The 6,004-nt window shown below is 43.8% G+C and overlaps 1 pseudogene across 1 annotated transcript; it reads right to left on the minus strand.

The window, feature by feature from the left end:
- Positions 1-3,370: 3,370 nt before the first annotated feature.
- Positions 3,371-4,331, minus strand: LOC311171572 (L-lactate dehydrogenase A chain-like; annotated as a pseudogene). The gene has a single exon. The product of its transcript is annotated as an L-lactate dehydrogenase A chain-like (transcript).
- Positions 4,332-6,004: the final 1,673 nt, after the last annotated feature.

Genomic DNA, 6,004 nt, shown 5'->3' on the forward strand with positions numbered 1-6,004 from the left:
ACCCATGCCTGGGGCAACAAGGCGTTTTAAACCCAGAGGCCCTTGGCTAACAACACCCTACCCTTGACAAGAGCGTTAACTCCTCCCTGACCCACCCCCACCCCTATGGAAAGCTGTGGAAAGAGCTCTAGCTCCCAGCAGCGCGTAGGGGTGGTGGGGTGAGTGGAGACAAGACTGCAGACAAGAGTGACAGAGTGACCAGGGCAGGGCCCAGTCAAAGCAGGATGGCAGCGTGCAGTCCTGAGGGGCCCCACGCTGGACCTGACCCCTGCCATGATGGGTCAGAGCAGAGTCAGGCTGTGTGCCATGTCAGATGGGGGCTGGGGGATGCAACCAAGTGAGAGTCACAAAGGTGAGTCCCAGGGCACATTGGACTTGTCAACATCCCTTCCTTACCATTTATCCAGAAACTGACTTATGAACTCAGAAAATGATTGAACACTTCATTTTTCTAGGATAGTGTTGGACTCTGAAAACAACAAGATAAACCACAGGCTGATCCCAAGGAAAACAGACATATAACAGGTAATATTGTAATATTTTTATTTTTCTTAATCCCCTGCACATGCTGTTCAGTGTGCCAGGCATTGCTGTTTTATGTTAATTACCTGTATCATCTAACTTTATTTAGTCTTCCCAACAGCCCTATGAGAGTCAACTACTCCCACTTTATGTATAATGAAACTGGGGAGCAGAGAATTTAAGTGACTGGCCCAAGTTTATACCCAAATCCTACTTGTTGATAAAAAATTATTATATAACACTATCAAAAAATATGTACTAGGGATCACTGTGGCCCAAAGTGGGGCAGTCTGCTTGAATGGGTGCTAAGGGCTTCCGCAAATGGGATAAGCCTGAGAGGTCCCCAGGCAAGGGTAGATTTCCAGAGGATGGTGCTGAGGAGCAGAACTCTGACTCAAAGCAGAAGAAACTTCTCATTAAAGAGAAAGTCCCAGTAGGAAGGTGTAAGGTAAATGAATTAGTCAGGCTTTTTGCGCCACTAGTCTCTGTGGCTATCACCTCCAGCCTTGATTTTGTTAGTGTAGAAGGCACTTGCGAGCCTGGGTGTGGGCCATGCGTGCATGATTGTGAACCTCTGGAGCATGGGTGTGGGCGTGCATAAGTGTGCATACCTGAGCCTAGAGGCTGGGCTAAAAGCTGCCTGGCAAGTGCTGCTTCTTCACATGCCAGCCTCCCTGCCTGGTGTGCCTGTGTACCCTGAGAGAGCATTAAAACCTGAAAAATCCATTAGGGCTCTGGGACACTCTATCCATCTGCTCAAATTGATAGTGGACTTGCCCTGTGCCTGCTGGCACTACAGAAGGCCTCAGGGGAAACTGCGAAAAGTGTAGCATGTCTGGCCAGGGGAGGGAAGGGATGGCTATGGCCAGTTGGATCTAGACAGTCACCTGAACAAAATGCCAGGAGTCATGTCCGGCACAGGCAGGACTTGTTTTTCCCAGAAAGGCAGAGGAGAGCGGAAAATGGAGACGAGCTTGTAGTTCTGCAGCCCTACCCTTGGGGCCTGGAGTGTGTGCTCACCTGGGTAGTCAGTGGGCACCTGGCTGGTGAGGTGGAGGGCTGGAGGGCTGTTCCAGGCAGGCAGGACCATTCACCACTGAAGAAATAGGGTGATAATAAAAAGCAGACTGAACTTTGGTAGAGTAGATTATTTTGAAATTCTCTATGGACATGTACTCTATTGCCACCACCAGGGCAGTTACAGCCTCCGCCCTTGGTAGGAAATCCTTGCAATATCAAGATCATCAAAGCAAATAGTTTGGTTTGGTTATGGCTGGTTTGGTTATTTTTCAAAAACTTCAATTCCCTTGGCATAGGGAAACATCCCCTTAAAGCAACTGAAGTGTAGCATCAGCCACCCATGCAAGTCACACATGTGTGATCTAGTGGTTATACTTTTAGCTATGAAAAGAGAAAAACAGTAAAATGAATTTTAACCATATATTTTATTTAACCTTACATGTTAATTCAATATGTAGTCATTATAAAGTTATTCATGAATTATTATAGGGTTTTTTGGTGGTTGTCTTTGAAATGCAGGAAGGCACCTGACACCCTGCCTGTAGTGGAAAGTCCACACTGCTGGATTGGCCAGCGCAGCCAAGAGGCCTGACCTGTGGAAAAAGTGAATCTAAATTGTGCTGGTGGCCACTCAGAGCATGCTGGACACTTGGAGGTGTTTTGTTTGCTTGTTTGTGTTTTTTTAATAGGACCTTGACTCACTCAGCTTGCTGTGCCAGTGAGCTCCAAATAAAGCACATGGCCATTTGTCCCTGGGGAGCCAATTCTCCTCATTTCAAAAGCAAAAACAGATTGCCACTCTTCAGAAGAAGGTGGAGTAATAACTGCTGAGAGAAGAGGTGCTTTCTCTACTTTTATCTCAGTGCCTTAATCAAAAGGCACAATTTTGCTCTCAGTAAAGGTGACATGAGTGGGAAGCTGGAGGGAAAGTGCTACCAGGACTAGGCCTTGTTCACCTGAGTCCCATACTGTCCTTACAAACATTTTCACTGCCTAACTAATTAGCTGGAGGCAATTTTGTCTTAAAAGAGAAAAGAATCACTTGAATGATCAATTGGTTTCATTTCTCCATGGGTGAGCTCAGAAACCAACTCTGACAATTGGTGTGTTATTTTCTTGGACTGTAAGAAAAATACAAAAAAAAAAAAATTTAAGTATAACACTATGAATGAATGAAAGACTTGGGAGATAAGTGCTGAGGTAAAATTCACACGCACAAAATTCAGTTCTTTGTGCAATATTGCTGTGAATCTACAAACATTTTAATTTTATTTTCACTGTTCATGGTTTACTTGGTGTTTTATAGTTGACATGACCTATGGATAATTGGTTCATTGCTTACATGTGGATTTTTCTTTTTGCATTATATGGCAATGTACACTATTCTGATACACCTAGTAACAGAATATGATTATAGGAGTTATGCACAAGACATGCAATGCTGGATTTATACATTGCATCCTGGAGGGGATTGACAGGAGAGTCAGAAAGGTGGATTGGGCTTGTTTGGTAAAGGAACAAGAAATTATGCATCTCCATAAATGCACATCTGGTTTGAAGGGCAACTACAGCAGGTACGACATTAGCAGTGGTGCCTCCAAAGTGGTGGAACTAATTTATGATAACTAGTTAAGGATTACCATCCAGCATCAGGATATAGCTGTAGAGTTTTATGAATCATTCCTCTTTATATTTTAGGAAATTGATGTTTTCCTCAGGCTGTCTTAATCTTACTGCTTAGTCACAGCTCAGATAAAAAGTAACATATGGACAACCTCCAACCCCAATCCTGTTGTGACTTTATGAAGTGGTTCAACATTAGATGACTTTAGAACTGTAGCTCTTTTTGGATTCCCCAAAGTGTATCTACACTCTTCTTCAAATAAGCTTCTTCCTCAGGTGTCAGAGTCGCCTTCATAGCCTCTGAGATTTCATTCTCTTCCAAGGTTCCAGGAAAACTAAGGAAGATGTCATCTTTTATTCCAGAGACCCCTACTCATGGTAGAAATTGGATATGCCCCCTAAGATTCTTCATTATATTTTCAGTCAAATCTGCCACAGAAAGACCAGTGGCTCAGGATGGGCTTTCAGTCCAATGGCCTTTTAGTCTGATCACCTCATTAGCACTGACAGCCACTTGTTTGTGAAACTCTCTCCACTGTTCCTTATTTGCATCAGTGCCTAAATCAGGGTGCAGATTCCTCAGGGAGATGCCAGCAATATTCACTCCACCCTACACAGGTGCACTAGAGTCTCCATGCTCCCCAAGGATCCACCCATGGCAGCTTAAATGGTGAAATTCCAGCCTTTGTCCCATTAGGCAACAGAACTGGGCTAAATCCAGACTATAACCACTTCCAATAACATAACTTTAAGGAAAACCACTTATCTTCCAAGCCACATAGATCAAGATATCCACTGGCCTGGAAACAGCAAGAAACTTGTAGTTTGGGCTGCATTTTACATTAAGAATGATGAATTAGAGTTGTTCAAGATGTTGGACCAAATGAAAATTTCTTCTTGATGACATGACCCAGCTATAATAAGTTTGCAGTCACATTGTAAGCATTGCCAGAGACATTTTTTGGTGTTCCAAAGACAAGACTGCCCTGTTGGAGATCTAGCATCTCGCCCTTCTATTTGTCTTCCATGATGTCAACAAAAGCAAATTCATCTGCCAAGTCCATTAAGATACTGGAGGCACAGGCCATGTCAACAGCACCAACTCTAATAACTGTAATCTTGTTCTCGGGGGTATGTTCTTCTTTAAGAAGATTCTGGATCAGTTGATCCTTACTGGACTTAGGACCCAGAAAACCTAAATCAAATCCTTTCCAGATTTTCACGCTGCATTCCCCCTGCTGCTAAACCTTCCAAGTGCTGCAATTCATAATGAGGCCTCAGCCCCTATAGTCTGCATTCTGCAAGCATTTTTAAATGTGTTTGGTTATTTTATATTTGGTGTTTTCTCTATATGGTAGTATTACAAATATTTTGTAATTTGTCTTTCTAATTTTATTATTGGTTTATCTTTTTTTGACATTCTTTTGAATGTCTCCTCTCTTTTGATCTTTTTTATATCAAAATAGCTTTATTACCAATTAATTATGTCACAAAACTGCTCCCAGTGAAGTTCTTTGTTGCAGAACGAGAGCCTTCCTCACCAATGCCTCAGCTCTAGGTATGCAACTCTGCTTTTTTGCTCCTTTAGTGGCCCTGCTTGTTCTTAAATCTTCCACTGCTTCAGTGGAGGAGGAGCTGATTTCAGGCCACCACTGGGAGAGCACGCTCTAGATTCTGAAGAGTCTAGAGGTACCACTGAAAGGAGAAGAATTTCTGCAAGATGCCCCAGAGACAACTGATCTGTTGGGCAGCAGTGATGGGAGACCTGAACACACCTCATGGAGCACTACCCCAGGTCCTCAAGGACTCACGTTCCGGAGAGTGAGGTCTCTGTTGAATACACTTGCTTAGCTCCCCAACCCCCTGGATAGGACTCCCCATCCCATAATCTGCTCTGGCTCAGAAAGACAGAAAAGATAGGCTCAGGGCAATGCCCCTGTCGGTCACCACACAGTGGTGGGAGGAAGTTCTGCAGCATACCCCCATGACCTGCACCCGCTCTAGCCCAGCTACCTGACTGTGTGAGGGCAGGGGTAGGTGTGGATCCTTGTGTTCATCTTTCTCTGTCACTGCAGGTCTTGGAGACTCAGTTTACCATCTCACCTGTGGGAGTTTTCTTCTCAAAGCAGTCAGACTTTGGGAGGAGGGTGTAGGCCCCCAGCCATTTTATCCCTTCTCTGATTGCCAAAGCATATATACATGACTCTTCTTTCCAAAATGGCATCAGTGTTCCCTGCTGTTAGAGATGGATCATGGAAGGTGCAAATGTGCTCAATTTGAAAAATTACTAGTTTTTCAAGTTCTTATAGTTTCTACCTTCTATTTGGAATGGCAAATGGAAAGTTAACAAGACCTAGAGATGGATTTTTGAAAGGAAATGTTGCAGAATACAGAAAAGTACCAAGATATGTATTCTGCACCATTGGCCCTATTGTCAACTCAGTCAAATCCTCACAAGTCTCCATATTAGATTCATATTATTTATTTTAAGATTCATTTGTTTACGCATACGAGAACTGGAATACAAGCCAGAGGTGTGGGGGGATGAGAGGATTCACTAGAGACAGTGGGGAGCAGAACAGGCAGACTGACTGAAATACACTGCTAAGGGGAGCAGTTGGTGAGACAGGAGAGCTCTGCTGCGCTATGTGGGTAGCTCCCTGGCCGGCCTGGGATAGAACTCGTGCTGTGCTGCAGTTGCTGCGGATAGCTTCATAGTGCTGTGACTTAACCCCTGTGCCACCTATATTAGGAGGCCTATATTAGATTCATATTTATTTTTAAGAAGTAAAAAATGGTAAGTAATAGAGTGAGCCTTTAATTGCTAGTATGCCTTCCC

This window comes from Talpa europaea (genome assembly GCF_964194135.1).
Source record: "Talpa europaea genome assembly, chromosome: 6".
Taxonomy (NCBI): Eukaryota; Metazoa; Chordata; class Mammalia; order Eulipotyphla; family Talpidae; genus Talpa; species Talpa europaea.